General features: G+C 45.2%; 1 long non-coding RNA gene across 1 annotated transcript; it reads right to left on the bottom strand.

The window, feature by feature from the left end:
* Positions 1-1,448: 1,448 nt before the first annotated feature.
* LOC110349276 (uncharacterized) lies at positions 1,449-13,265 on the bottom strand. Its single transcript, XR_015442189.1, has 2 exons — positions 12,987-13,265; positions 1,449-11,448 (listed from the first exon to the last, which is right to left on the bottom strand). It is a non-coding gene; the product is annotated as an uncharacterized LOC110349276 (long non-coding RNA).
* Positions 13,266-16,325: the final 3,060 nt, after the last annotated feature.

Raw genomic sequence — 16,325 nt, 5'->3', positions numbered from 1 at the left:
TTGACTAATGTCACTCATGTTCCTCAAGGCAGGAACAAATTCAAACTCTACTTGATACAATAATTTAGACCCACTGGTTTCAAGGGCTGCCCTTGAGATTTGAGCCAACAGCTCTTCTGTTTCCCAGGAAACTAATTTTGAAGGCAGCTCTTTCCCTGATCCCCGTCCTTCCCACTCACCTCATCAAGAGCTCACACTGTAAAGCCTGTTTGTGGCAGAGGTGAGCATCTTTCCTCTACTCAGACCCTTCCACCATGTCATTCCGCCTTGGTGCCAGGTGACTGTGGACTGAAACCTCTACAAACTGTGAGCCAAAAGAAACCTCTCCTCCTGGTATTGCAAGTGATGGGATGAGCACAAAGTGACTAGGACACTAGCTCTTAAGCACACTCATTTGGTTCAAGGATGGGCAGTTTGCCAGGCCAATTAACTGTCCTTCCCCGGGGATTTTAAACGTGGACCACAGATCATGCACTTTCAGCCTGATCATGTGAGGCTGAAGTTTCGAAGCTGAGAGCCAAGTGGAGGAATTGCGTTGGACAGCATGGACCAGTGGGCCGAGAAGTGAGCTACAAGATGGGGGCAGAGACCCATTCTACTTCTAGTGGTTCCTGAGGACCACTAGCAGTTTGTTCATATTCACAACACAGTACCCTCTTCACCTTTGCCTTAGTTACGTTCCTGTCAATGGCAACCAAGGGGGGAAAGATGCTCACCTCATGGCATCCAGAAAGCAGAGAGTCAAGGAACCTCCAGGAAGGGCGAGAAACCCACCCAGGCCACGCCCACTGTGACCCGAATCTTCTGACCAAAAGCACCCCCCATACCAAGCCAGCTACAGCACCCTGTCATCCAGTCACCTTCCCAAAACCCCACATGTGAGTGCATGAGGCTCTTGGGGGACACCTATAAACCATAACAGCTGGGAGCTGTAGGAACTTGCCACAACCATGTCCTTGTAACTGCCATATTGGCATGTATGAGCTTACTGTGCTGTGAGGATACTGTATGTTGTACCCAGGGTTTGCAAGGGAATAGACTTAACATAGGACACGTAATTTATAGGATTGTTTTATAATATTCACTCAAAAAGTCAAATGCAGAGAAGTGCAAGAGATCTGTCTACACAATGGATCCAGCCAATGGCCTGGATCCCACAGCAGTGTCCTGCACAAGTCCAGCTGAAGGCCTAGAGTCCAGCCAGTGCCTGGAGCCCACAGCAATGTCTCCTGCAAGTTCATATCAAGGATCTGCACCAGGAAGGCCCAAGGCCGCTGGGTGAAGAGTCAGTGCCACCAGGCTGAAGGATCTGCACCAGAGGCAGGAAGCACCGCTCAAGACAAAGACCAGAGCTCCCCTGAAGCAAACAGCAGCCTTGCCCAGCAGCAGCAAGAACTTGAGCTCCTCTGACCACAAGAACGAGTTCATATCAGAAATAAACAGCCACAGTCAGCTTCTCCAGGAAGATCAACAGCATGCAGTCTTCCCCCTCCAGTTCTTTTATACCGTTGGCAAATCCTCAGGTGCGTCTTCCACGTTCAGAGTCACCCTGACTCAGTTCAGCTGGGCGTCCCAAGTTGACCTTTAGTTAACCTACCACGATATAATAATGCTGGTTTCCACTCAGCAAGAAAATAAGAGGGTGCTGTGGTCAGGAAATGGTTCTTCCAGAGGGGCCATTGTTATCAAAAGCTTGGTCCCAGCATGGCGCCTCTGGCGGGTGGTGGAGCCATTAGTAGGAGGGTGTAGGTCCTGGCAGGTGGTTCTCGGGGCTCTCAAGAGCCGTTATCAAAACCTGAGTCAGACCTGCCAGTTCGCTATGGCCCGAGCAAGCTGTGACCGCTTCACCGTCCACCACTCTCCGAAAGGTTCTCACCAGAAGCAGCTTGCAACACTGGGAGCTAAGGGGCCTCTTTTTCTTTCTAAATTGCCTGTGTCAGGTATTTTGCTATAGTGACAAAAACCTGACTCATACAGAGTAGAGGTGTGGGAGGACACAGTGTGATTTTTTTGAGCACTAACTGTAATGATAACAAACTAACAACAGTTATTAAGCAAACATCTTATTATGCCCAATGCATATCAGTAGCAAACCTGTAAAGTAAATATTCCATTGTGGTGATGAGACAGCAGACTCAGCTGGGCAGTAGCTGCCCCAGCCACACGAAGCGAAGAGGAATCAGAATTACGAACAAATTTGCCCGTCGTAGGCCTCCCAGTCTTCCACCTTATCGTGTGACTTTTGCAGCCTCTTAAATGCCATTAAACCTTCAACTTTTTACTGGGAGCTTACAACAATCAGGAAAAGTACCTTAGCCTAAGTTTAGCATTATTGACATTAAACTACTAAAGGCAACTTAAGGCACTATGTTAATATTAAACTCTTCCTTTCCCATCTTCTCTTATTCCCTCTTCCTTTTTCATCTTCTTTTCCTTCCTATCTTCCCTCCCATTTTCCTTTCCTATTTCTCTTCCCTGAAGTGAAGATGCAGTAGCAGTATGGGCAAGACTGTGGCGGGTGGGAGGGAGGGTACAGGTGGCAGAGAAAGAGGGCCCGTGTGGTTGCACTTGATTCCGTGGGGCACGTAAGTAAATAGATTGCGAAAATGACACCCAAGTTTCCCACTGTTAAGGGAAAGTGTGAATATAGAAAAGAAGAAGGTGAGGAATAAACCTGAGTTGTTGGATTAGAAATCTTGGTAGTATTATGCATTCACTTTTTAAAATGCAAAAACAGATAGCTGGAGAAATTGTGCGTGTGTGTGTAAACTGACTTTCTAGTCTATCCTCTGAAAAGATCTACAGGTAATGATAAATTATGAGGATTCTGGTCCCTTATGCCATGTGCTCCCCTAAAAGGAACCACGACTCCTTTAAGAAATGGTGGCTGCTAGGGCTAGGGTAGACAAAGTAGAAGAGGATTGAGAACATCTTGGACTGGAAACTGAGGAAGTGCTCAAAAACTGACAGGTACTTGTTGAATGGACACAAAACTCAGCTTGAGGGGATTCTTATTGACCAAATTAGGGACCCCTTAGTATGAAAATACTTACCATAACAAAGTATAACCTAGTAAAATATATAAGCAGACAGGAAGAATAAAAGGTCTTCCTTTGCATTATAATGCCAGTCAGTCCATGAGAAGGAGTGATATAAATACAAAGTTATTTGTCAGTGTGACTGTTACTAGGCTGGAGTCATCAACAGATGGTAAGACCAGGGAGTGAAGTTTCGTTAAGGAAGAGACTCCACATATTGTTGGAATACTTCCCAAATGTTCTAAAAGAACAAACAGTAACCCGGCAGTGGACACTTCGGTGTGACTGAATGATCAAGGTTCACATTGCCAGTGATGGGTCCACAGGATGAGAAAAGCAAAGCTGCCCATGAGTGTGCTGGAGCCCATCATGAGTCATGAGGAGCCTCCCGGGGCTCAGGAAGGCAATGTGCGTGCTGAATTCTTTCCAGCCGTCAGGGGCAGGACCAAAAACCAAGGAACCACTTCCGATGGGAAAGCACTGAAAAGACATGCCATTAATGAGGTGTGTGTTCCTGAATGGGACCCTGAGCCAGAAAATTTTTTTTTTAAAAAAAGAGGGACCCTGGGGTATATGTCAGTGGTAAAGTGCCTGCCTAGCACTAAGGGAGCCTGGGTTGGAAACCCAACATAGAAAAAGAAGGGAGGGAGGGAGAAAGATAGAAGGAAGGAGAAAAGCAAGGAAGGAGGGAAGGAAGACATCCTTGGGACAATTGGCAAAATTAAAATTGAATAGAGTCTATGAATGGCAGTGTTGTAGCAATATTGAGTTCCTAATCTGAGAGGTCCTTGTTTGGGGAAATAGATGCTGAATCTTGTACAGGTGATGTGGAATTAGGTCTGAAGCTTTTCTCCAATGATTCAGAAAAAGACTGAGTATGATGCGTGTGTGAGTCAGAATGGGAGGTTAGCAATTGCCAGATCTGGGTAAAGGCAAGGAGAGAGTTGTTTTGCACTGTCCTTGCAGCCTTTCTAGAATTTAAAAGTATTTTAAAATAAATTTTTAAAAGTACTAAGTACTGATGCAACCCTAAAGCAGCAGGTCTCCAATTTGGGGTCATCTTGGTAATTGACACTTTTGACAGTCTGATAAAACCTATGGGCTTTGTTCCCGGAAACTCCACAAAGACAAAATGGGATTCATAGATGGCTTGAAGTCCGTGCATGAACCTGAGGTTAAGAGAAAAGGATGACATTAATTTCCCTTTCCAAAATTATGGCAGGCTAGGCTATTTATAACAACAGTTGAAAATGCTAGGTAATTATTTTGAGACAGGGTCTCGATATGTAGTTCATGCTGGCTTTAAACTGACGATGTAACCCAGGCTGGCCTTGAACTCATGGCGATCCTCCTGCCTCAGCCTCCCTAGTGCTAGAATTACAGGTATGTGCCACAACACCTGCCTGCCTTGCTTTTTTTTTTTTTTAAGTTCTTAAAAAGTTGTATCCATGAATCAGTCCTGGCGTAGACCATACCCTAAACTCACATATCAGTGATGTAATTATCTCAAGCAATGAATTCAGTTAAAAATAATCTTGGATTACTGAGAGTCCTTGAACTCACAGTGATCCTCCTACATCAGCCTCCCAGGTGCTGGGATTACAGTCATGCACCACCATGCCTGACTCTTTGATTTATCTATACGTTGGCCTTTTAATATGAGAAACCTGCAATATTTAAACTATATAGCTGATGCATTTCACTTAACTATGATCTCAAGGAGCATTCATTTCCTACAAATGACTCAAATTTATCCTTTCACAGAGTAGTACTCCACTGTGTGAAAACTTTCTTCTGTTGCTGGACATATATGAAAATATTTTTATTATAAAATATCAATTTTTACTGGAATTATATCTTTTGACACCATTTAAATATGAAATTAACATTCTTATTTGTCAAATTAAGGTATACATAAGTTTTTAAGTTGTGCAAAGCCAAGTTCTTAGCTCTACATTTTACCATCACTGAGAGCACACTTGTCCTTCTGCACATGGGACAGTGTCTGTGACGTGAGGCTCCTTCATGGTACAGCACGTGTGCATGTGCTGATGTTTCCCTCAGGACTTCACACACAGTCGGGTGTCAATGGATGTTGGTTGAATAAATAAACTATACTCTTCCAGGAGATACCCTTAACTGCTGTGATGGCAGCAGGCATATGAATGCCTTTCTTGGGAAAAGACAAATGCATATGATAGCTGAAAACTCTGTCAAGTGCTCAGCTTTTATATTTGACTTTCTTGGTTGTAATGAGTTCACCTTCAATACTTGTTGCAGATTTGTTCAACAATGACAGGCACCGAGTCCAGTCAGATGGTCAAAATGTAAAACATCTCCCAAATGTTTCATGTGTTCAGAGGTGGTACTTGAGGAAGGTGATTAGATCCTAGTAAATGGGTTATTAGGAGTGGGCTCAGTTACAGGAAGTAGGTCACTGAGAGCACGGTGCCTTTGGAGGGTTTCTATTATTCCAGGCCTTTTCCTCTCTGGTTTTCTTTCCATCTCTCCCTACTTCCTGGCTGCCATGAGGTGAGTAGCTTTTCCTGACCACAACTTTCTGCCATGATGCTTCTGCCTGATCACAGTCCTCAAAGGAATGCAGCCAGTTGAACATGGATAGAAACCTCTGAAACTTGGAGCCAAAAGAAACCTGTTATGGTTTATAACCGGGTGTCCCCCCAAAGCCTCATGAGCTCAGAGGAGGGGCTGTGGGGAAGTGATTGGATCCTGGGTGCATTATACTCACCAGTAGATTCATTCTCTGATGAGTTTATAGCTGAATTCAATGTTGGGAGATGAAGCCTCATTGGAGGAGGTGGTCACTTGGGGCATGGCTTGGAAGGATCCATCTCTCTCCTCCTCCCTTGTTCCCTCTCTGCTTCCTGTCACCATACCAGGGACTGTTTCTCCTCTGCAATACACCTCAGCCATGCTGCCCTGCCTTGGAGCTAGTTGACTATGGACTGAAACTGCTACAAACTGTAAACTAAAATGAACCTTTCCTCTTTTAACTTGTGGGTATCAGGTATTTTGTCTCAGCAATGGCAACGTGACTAAGACAAAACCCTTCCTCCTTATTTTTCTCTCTTTTTTAAAATACAGTTACTTTATTTCCACATTTTTACAGTCTGCAGTATTGTACCTGATAGGAATCTTCATCTCTAAAAACACAAAAATATTTCAAGAAAGGAAGTTACAAGATAGTACATATAAGCAATAGTTTGGCAGAATTTTATCAACTAGTTCATACCCCAAAAAATGAATTTTAAAATTCAAAAATAACCATTAGCTTTATTTAACATATGTTGCATCTTAACATTTAAAATACCATGCTCTAGTTAAATATTTCATCCACAACACTGTATACAAATAAAATATTACACAGAATATATTTAAGAAAATGTTTTGGTCTTTGATTTGAACAAATAAATAAAAACACAGGCACTGCTACACTGCGACAGGGAAGCGATCACTACTCAGAATGATAATTTTGTATAAGCAACATGTGAAAATATGGCAAGAATAGAAACCTGGAAAATACTATTTAAAAAAAGATACAATTGCTTTATTTCCACATTTTTACAGTTCCCAATATTGTATCTACAAAAATATTTCAAACAATTCCTTTTAAAATAGCATCCAAAAAATGAAATATCTAGGAATCGATCTAACAAAGGAAGCAAAAGACCTCTACAAAGAAAACTACAGCACTCTGAAAAAAAAGATCAAAGTGGATATAAGAAAATGGAAAGACATCCCTTGTTCCTGGGTAAGAAGAACCAATATAGTGAAAATGGCCATACTTCGAAAACTGCTATATAGATTTAATGCAATGCCCATTGAAATTCCAATAATATATTTCACAGAACTAGAGAAAACAATCCAAAAATTCATCTGGAACCAGAAGAGACCTAGAATAGGAAAAGCAATTCTAGGCAACAGAGGCATGGCAGGGGGTATCACAATCCCCAACTTGAAACTGTACTACAAAGCTAGTGATAAAAACAGCATGGTACTGGCAAAGAAACAGACCCAAGGATCAGTGGAATAGATTAGAAGATGCAGAAACAACTCCAAACATACTCAGCCACCTCATCTTTGACAAAGGAGTCAACCACCCTCACTGGAGGAAAGATAGCCTATTTAATAAATGGTGTTGGAAAAACTGGATTTCAATGTCCCAAAGATTAAAATTTGACCCATATCTATCAGCATACACTAAACTAAGATCAAAGTGGGTTGAAGATCTAAATATTAAAACAGAAACACTAAACTTGCTGGAAGATAAGTTAGGTAGAAATCTTGAAGACATTGGCATAGGAAAAGACTTCATGAACAAAACCTCAGTAGCATGGGAACTAGCACAAAGAATCAACAACTGGGATCTCATCCTATTAAAAAGCTTCTGCACTGCAAGGGAAACCACCAACAGAGCTAAGAGACAACCTACAATGTGGGAAAAAAATTTTATCAGTTGCTACTCAGACAAAGGACTACTATCTAGAATATATAAAGAACTGAAAAAAATCAGATTCCCCAAATTTAAAGACCCAATTCAAAAATGGGTCTCTGAAATGAACAGACAGTTCTCAGACAAAGAAGTAAAAGCAGCAAATAAACATGAAAAAATGTTCAACATCACTGGTCATTTGAGAGATGCAGATGAAAACAACACTGAGATTCCAACTCACCCCAGAAAGCATGGCTGCTATCAGGAAATCAATAACAAATGCTGGTGGGGCTGTGGGGAGAAAGGACCCTTCTCCATTGTTGGTGGGAGTGCAGATTGGTGCAACCACTGTGAAAATCAGTATGGAGATACCTCAAAGAACTAGGACTAGAGGTCCCATTTCACCCAGCTATTCTCCTGCTGAGTATCTTCCCAAAAGAATTAAAAGAATCATACCACAGTAATATATGTGCACCCATGTTTACAGAGGCACAGTTTGTAATAGTGAAAGCTTGCAAACAGCCCAAGTGCCCATCAACTGGAAACTGGATAAAGAAGATTTTTTTTTTAAATAAAATGGAGTCCTACTCAGCCATAAAGAACGAGAAACTAGAGACATTTATAGTTAAATGGATGCATATTGAGGCCATACTCTTAAGTGAAATGAATAGGACACACGTGTAAATACCAAATCGTTTCTCTAGTATGGGATAATGAAAGCGTAAATAAGGATTAAAATGATTAAAATGAATAATTGATAATTTGAAATAGGAAGAAAAGGTCCAAAGGGTAGGGTAATTTATGTTGGAGGGGAAGGGGAAAAGTAAGAAGGGAAAGGAAAAATTATGAGAAAAGGAAAAAATGGAAACAAAGTCTTTGTAAATAGGGAAGGGTGGAGCAGGTGAAGGGAAGACAGGGAATGGGGAAAAAATAAGAACCAAGATGCATCATGTTCAGGTACAAGCATCCAGTGATAAATATAAATGTACTGTATACCTAAAATGTACCAATAAAAGAACTTAAGCAAAAAATATTTCAAGAAAGCATGTTACAAGATAGTACATATTATTCCATTGATCATAGCAATGTAAAACTGCCATGTGTTTCTCATTCCTAACATTCAGATAAAATATTCACATGAAAATTACTTACAATGTAACCCAATATATGGCTGAAATGAAGGCCTCCAGGACACCTTTTTTTTTCTCCCAACTTATAAATACTTTGAAATACATAGTATTACCTTGGTTCATGAATGCTTCTGTTTGCAAACAATTCAGTTTGTGAACAGAGGTGTTTGGCAAAATTTTGCTTCTGTTTGCAGAATCCACATTGGGTGATGAACATGAACGAAGCCATCAACCCCAGAATCATAGAACAAATTAAGTTTGTAAATGGAGGCACCACTGTACAGGAAAGCTAAAGGAAGAATACAATGAATACCTCTACCCTCAACTTATATTCCATTATTAGTAACAGTTAGTGGTACTTATTTCAGCTATAGATTTTATTTTCTTTCTTTTTGGTACCGGGGATCGAATTCGGGTCCTTGTGCTTGCGCAGCAGGCGGCAAAACCACTGAGCTAAATCCCCGGCCCTACAGATTTTCTTTTCTACATCATTTGGAAATAAGTATTTGAGTATCTTTGCTTTAACACATTAGCACTATTTCTCAGGATCAGAATAATCTTTAAAACCATCACCATGCCATAATAATATCCAGACTCTAGAGTTGTCTAATTATCCCGAGGGTGTCTTTTATAATTTTTTTTTAAATAGGGGTCCTGCTGGCTTTGTGCATTGCCACTGGCTGGTCTCATAATCTTCTTTAGTCTGGAATGGTCCCCATATCTTTTGTTTTCTAATACCAATGGCTGTTGGCCACCAACAATTGTTTTATACAATATCTTTCATTCTAGGTTTGTCTGATTGATTCTCCTTGGTGTCATTTAACTTGTTCCTTTAGCCTTTGTGTTTCTTATAAACTACAAGTTAGGCTGAGAGGCTTGATTTGATTCAAATTAAACACAGCTAGAATCTTCATAGATGATGATGTATTTTTCACATTGTAAGGTGGTGACCACCAATTCTCACCATTTACTGAGTCACCTAAGGGGCAATACATTAAGGCCACAGTCCCCAGATCTTTTTTCATTAGGAAGGATGGCCTTTTTTTCCCCTTTTGCAGTCCTGGGAAATCAAACCCAAGGCCTCACGTATGCTGGATGAGTGCTTTACCACTAAGCTACACCCCCAGCATAGACAAATTTTAAAATTATTCTTCAGTTTGCAATTGCATTTATCATTAAAAACAGTCTTGTAGATATTCATAAATTTATTGTAGAAAACCTCGTAAGCTAAGACCTCCTCACAATTTTTTCCAGTGAGAGAAAACCTCAATTTCTTTGTGTCTTTCGTCTACTTCTGGCAAAAAGAGAGACAAGGCAGGGTCAGCTCCTACAGGTCTTCCTGTGTGACAGGTCTGCCGAGTGACAGGTTCCTTCTAAGACGCGGGAAAAGAGCAGCAGGGAACCCCTTCCTAGCGCCCCTCATCAGTTCAGAACCAGCCCCATTACTGCCCATCACCCAAAGGCCACGCGCACGGGAGGCCCGGATGTGGGGAGGGCTGCGGGGAGGCGAGCACCGCAGGAGACTCTGCTGGAACTCAAGCAAGATCAATAACTCCTGAACAAACACGGTTTCATCCTGGACTAAACCTACACGTCAGCAGGTGAGCTGGTGCCTGGCAGAGACAGGGCCCAGTGGAGCAAGCAGTTGGCACTGCCCTGAGATTGCAAATGGGGTCAGAAAGCAGGTGCCGTGTGGCATTCCACTTCAGAGGACACTTGCTGCCGAACACGAATTCTCCTCGGAGCCTGGCCCCACTCACACTTTGATTTCAGACTTGTCAGCTTTAGAGCTGGGAGAGGATACATTTTTGTTGTTTTGAGCCTCCTCATTTGTGGCAATTTGTGACAGCAGCCACAGGAAACAAACACAGCGGGTTAGGAAGTAGCCATGCCCGGAGCTACCCACCTGGTCACCAGTGTAGACGGCAGTGTTGGTTGGATCCCCCAGTGCCCACCTCCTGGGCTACACATGGCTAGGCATCGAGCTCAGGGCCAGCTCCTTTGGGATCCAAGTGACCAAGACTCACTCATGAGTCTTTCATTCCCTTTTTTCTTTTCCTTTCTTTCTCTTTTTGAGTACTGGGGATCAAACCCAGGATCTTTGCACTGAGCTATATTCCCCAGGTCCTCCCCGCTCTCTTGAGACAGGATATTGTTAATTTGTGAGGTTGCCCAGGCGGGATTCAAGCTTGCAGTCCTCCTGCCCCAGCCTCCCGGAGTGCTGAGGTCACAGGCATGCACCACCATGCCCAGCTTTCCACTCTTTAAATAAATATTGTCATCTGATATTTTGGCTTCTAACTTGAAATTATATGCAAATGGGCCCAAGTAACATTTGTTTGAGTTTGCAATGCTGCAGAAGCATAGCCTCGCAGGCACTGTTTTTACAGTCAGTACAGCACTCAGTAAGCGGCTCGAGATCCGGTGCTTCATCACAAGCTGGGCTTTGTACAGATGAGCTTGCTCGACTGCCGCTGATGTTAGTATTCCGAGCATGCTTGGGGTGGAACAGGCTAAGCTGTGTGTGATGTTCATAAACTAAGGGGATCAAATGCACGTTCAGCTGACAATATTTTCAAATCATGATGAGTTATTGGGAAGGAACCTTATCATAAGTCCAGGTGCATCTGTACTCACTGTCATGTAAAACCCTTCCTTACAACCTATGTCCTAGACTCTGGAACCCAAAGAAGCCTTAGGGATTAGCTGGCCTTGCTCACCCTTTATTCATGGAAACCATTAAGCTCTGAAGCTGCGCCTCCGGTCTTCTTGGCTTCATTTCTGCTGTAGACTGAACGTGAAACGGAGGCACCCCTGTACAGGAAAGCTAGAGGAAGAATACAATGAACACCTCTACCCTCAACTTATACTCCATAATTAGTAACAGTTAGTGATACTTATTTCAGCTATAGATTTTCTTATCTATAAGAAAGCCCCAGTGGACGGCATTGGGAATGGTTCTTCGAGTTGGATAAGGTTGAGAGTGTGTGGCCCCCAAGACAGCAGGCTCCCCCTTTCCCTCTCCTACATGAGGGTAGGTAAGAAGGCGGCCACTTGCCGTCCAGTGAGAAGGTCTCAGCCGACTCTGGGCCTTCCTGCTCCTCCATCTAGACTCTCCCACATCTCCTAGAACTGTGAGAATACGCATTTGTGATTTAAGCACCCAGCCTGTGCTATCTTTGCGGTGTAAGCTGATGAAGATGATCGTCATCAATTTTTTTTTTTTGGAGAGCTTATTCTGTGCAATCTGCTGTTAGGCCCTGAGAATAAGCAGCTTGGCAGGTCTAAGACAAGATTTCTGTCCACAAAGAGTTGGATTGGAAACTACTGCCTGGCTTTCCCGGGGGAGAAGCTTTCTATGGCTGCACTGGGGAATCCACGTCACGATTGCCACTCTGACTGGTTATTGAGGTCCAAATGGAAGCTCTGCATTCTTTGGGTTTATGCCCTCTGTTTGATGCCAAACGTTAAAATGTATGGATCCACACAAGTGTTATTTTTTTCCTGTGAAATCCCCATTCCCTCTAGCACTAACATCCACCGTTCTTGTAGATTTTGTTTTTGTTCCTTTGGTTCAGTTTTTTTGTTTGCCCTGAACTCACTATGTATCCCAGGGTGGTCTGGAATGCATGGGAATCCTCCTGACTCAGCTTCCTGAGTACTGAGATGACAGGCATATACCATCACACCCAGCCACCCCCCTAAAACGAAACCAAACCAGACAACAACCAGGCCCTTCTGCCAACAGAGCTCTTTCCCTCCATGGCAGCAACCGGTGCAAGAAGGCACACCACCCCTGCAGCACACAGCCCAGCACGATCCCGACATAACCAATGGCCACTGCCGGGCCTGACTGTTGCTGTGGCTTGACTGTGGAGCAACCCAAGGAAGGAGAAGACGCTGCCCAAGCACAGGGCTGCACCTGCGGCGAGCCGGGCCGGGGCTCCCACACAGGCAGCTTCTCCCCTGAAAGCTTTCCCAGCCCTGCCTTGCCCACCCTCATCCAGCGGTCTCTGTTCCTGTCCACCTGTCCTAAGGTTGGGTTGGGGGCTGGGGGCTGCCTCCCCCCCAACCCCCTGCCTGTCCCCAACCCCCAGTCTGTCCCGAGGTACAAATGACTGTGCCCAAGAACCAGCTGTTCCCTGTAGTGACGCATCAGTCTCCTCGGAGTGGCAGGGGACACTCAGTCACTCCTGGACACCCACGGAGCCTCTTTTCAGCTCCGGTGCTGGGGAGGTGGTTGCCATGGCAACAGGTGCAGCAGGCGGGCTGGCTGCTGAGAGCAGAGAGCTGCTCTGTCGCCCGCCCACGCTGAGGGGCCCTGCCTTCCCGCTGGGTCCCCGGAGCTCAAGGCCCCTCACCCACCCTTTCTGCATGCTCTCTTCGGCCTTGGCTCTCAGCACACCCTCACGCGGCAGGGCTGTTAGTGGTGGGCCTCTCTGCGTAGTGTAGCGTGGGACGGTGTTGCTTAGCAACAAATAAACAGTGTGAATCAAGGCTCCACTGAAGGTGCACGAGGCTGAGCTTCCATGGACACGCGAAGGCTGTGCTCAGGGCCGGGCAGGGAGGGGCGATCGGAGCCCCTCAAAGGGAGAAGGAGACGCACCCAGGGCCAAGTGAACGAACCCGGAAAAGCTGTTACCAACACCCCGGTCCAGGACGGCACATTTCTAGGGTCCTGGGGAACAGGGACATAACTTCCACCATCCTTTCGTCCTGCTTGTTTTTGTGTTTGGTTGGTTGTTTTTTGAGACTTGCTATGTAGTTCGCACTGGCCTTGAAGTCACTGTGTAGCTCAGGCTGGCCTGGAACTCGCAGCAATCCTCCCGCCCCAGCCTCCTGAGTCTTGGGATTATAGCCATGCACCACCACACTCGGCTCTGATTTTTAAAACTGCTTATTTTGAAGTAATTTTAGACTTATATAAAAGCTGCAACCCGAGGTACATATTCCCACATACATTTCACCCAAAATCTGCAAATACTACTATGTTGCCACATTGTTTACTGTTATTTCCCTCCTCCACGTATAACTTGGGTAAATTAATTTTCCTAAACTGAGAGTGGACTATAGACATGATGCCTCCTTGCTCCTACATATTTCAGTGCATATTTCTTTTTTATTTATTATTATTATTTTTTTGGTACCGGGAATCAAACTCAGGTCCTTGCACTTGCAAGGCAGGTGGTGGAACCACTGAGCTAAATCCCTGGCCTAAGCATATTTCTTTTTTAAAAAGGACATTTTCTTAGCCAGGTGTGGTGGTACACTCCTGCAATCACAGCACTCTGGGAGGCTGAGGCAGGAAGACTGCAACTTCAAGCCCACCCTGGAAAACTTAGTGACTTAGTAAATGTGTCACAATGAAAAATAAAAAGGGGCTGGAGATGCAGCTTAGTGCTAGGGGGTGGGTTCCATCCCTAGTACACTCCACCCCAAGGACATTTTCTTACATAACCACAATACATTAATCAAAATAAAGGCATAGCCTCACCACACCATTATTTTATACACAGACCAGTGCAAATTTTGTCAGTCATCTACTAACGTCTACTTTTCTGAAGCTGAATATTGTTCTTTTGTTTTCTTGAGACAGGGTCTCACTATGCAAGCCAGGATGGTCTGGAGCTCAGGGTGACTCTTTTGCCCCAGCCTCCCCAGTGCTGGGATTACAGGCCTGCACCACCATGCCTGGTTCCAAGAAGTTGTAAAATTTTTTTTTTGGTACCGGTGATTGAAGTCGGGTCCTTGTGCTTGTGAGGCAGGTGGCAGAACCACTGAGCTAAATCCCTGGCCCCGAAGTTGCAATTTCTAAAAGTTATTTTTATTGTGGTAAAATACACACAGTATAAAATTTCCTAACGTAGCCACTTTTATGTGTACAACTTATGACATTAAGTACACTCACAATGCTGCGCTACCATTACCAGGATCCGTCTCTAGCACTTCCTGCTCCTTCCAAATGGAAACTGTGCCCATTAAACAGTAAGTCCCCATTTTCCATCCCCTCAGCCCCTGCCGCCTACCTTTCTGCACTGGACAAAGTTCGAGGAGGACCCCACAAAGAAGACACAGTGACCTCCAGGCGCCAGAGGCAGGAGATTAGGGTGTGGCAAAGGGGCTGAACAAGTGGGCATGACCTGTCAGTCACAGAGGTAGAAGCCCTGCACCTGCAGCCAGTCAGAAAGCGCGACCTTCAATTCTTCCGGCATGAAATTAAGCGGGTTTTTGATAGGACAGCCAGCCCGGATGTGACATCACCCTGCAGGAGGGAAACAAGATGGCCACCATTAACCTCACGGTCAGGACTCTCAGCCGCCTCCTCTCCCTCTGCTGAGCATAGTTCTTTTCCGACCTTTAATAAATGTAAAACCTCACTACAGTTTTTTATGTGCCTTGTCCCGTTCTTTGTTCAGGACACGAAGGACCTGGACAGAGTCTGCAGAACCCCAGAATACAGTCACAGCCCCATCCAGTATGTGCTGGACTCCTCACAGAAAAGCAGTTTCGGCTGCTGCTCAGTGAGAGGCCCAGCAGGTTCATCAGGCAGAGTTAGGAAGTCAGAGAGAAGGGGCAAGGAGCTGAAGGGCCAGGCTCTGATGGAGAGCCTCAGACCGGCCCAAGAGCAAAGGAGGGAGGCCAGCTTTTAGGGCTTAGCTTAGCAGGGGTCTGGCTGGTCACGGTGGCCCCTGGGGTCCTTACTGCTTTGAGAGGAGGGAGATTCCGTCTCCATGAGATGGACGGTCTCAGCCTTGTGTGCCACCATAGGCGGCTACAAGTCATTACTCTTAAAATGGATTCATATATTCTCTTCCTATTGCTGCCACAGCAAATCACACAGATTCAGTGGTTTGAAACAACACAACTCTTCTCCTACAGTTGGGGAGCTCAGAAGCCCTGATGGATTGCACTGGGTCAGCATCAAGGAGTCTGAGGCCTGTTTCCTCTGGCCGCTCCCGGGGGAGAATCTCTGGCCGCTTCCACCTGCTAGAAGCTGCTGCCCTTTTTATCCCTGGCCTCCTCCCCCCATCTCAGAGCCGTCAGGCCGAGGCCTCCTCTGCATCTGTCCCATCTCTGCCCTCCCAGCCCTGTCTTCAAAGGCCTCTGTGGTAAGGTGACACATCTACCAGGTAATGCAGGACCGTCTCCGTCTACTAAACGTCCTTAGTTCAGCTGGGCCTGTCAAGTCCTGCCCCGAGTGTGTGTGTGTGTCTGGGGATTTGTATGTGAACATCATCCAGAAGGCTGTAAGTCTATCTGTCACAACCTGTTCTATATTAATTAAAATAACACATTATTTTGTTAACCTAACAACAAAAACCGCTGAGATAGAAGGCCAGAAAGGCCAACTGCTCTTGCTGATACCTGGCCAGAGGGCTCTGAGGGAGTCACGTGTGCCAAGGCATCCGTGGGCTGGAGCCTAACCCAGACCCAGTCCACCTCCAACTCCTGGCCCTTGCTCTCCCTGCAGCTGTCAAAGCCACAGGCGTGGGCCGGGCCGGGCCAGCTGGGGAGCAGGTGGCTTGTCACCAGGCCATCTGCCCTCCCTTCCCACGAGCTCCTGGCTGTGTGGTCGGTGCCTCCCCTCTCCTGCCAGCCCTGATCCCAGCTGTCCACATCCTTCCTGCTGAGTCCAAATCCCCCCCTTTTCCACACCTCCCACCCCCTGCTGTCACTTTGATCCTGAATCTCCCATTCCCCCTC

This window comes from Heterocephalus glaber, unplaced genomic scaffold, assembly GCF_053883595.1.
Source record: "Heterocephalus glaber isolate CG9 unplaced genomic scaffold, H.glaber_assembly_v1.0 deba00001538, whole genome shotgun sequence".
In the NCBI taxonomy this organism is placed as follows: domain Eukaryota; kingdom Metazoa; phylum Chordata; class Mammalia; order Rodentia; family Bathyergidae; genus Heterocephalus; species Heterocephalus glaber.
Note: the sequence above shows the minus strand (reverse complement) of the source record. Positions and strands in the feature narration are given on the sequence as shown.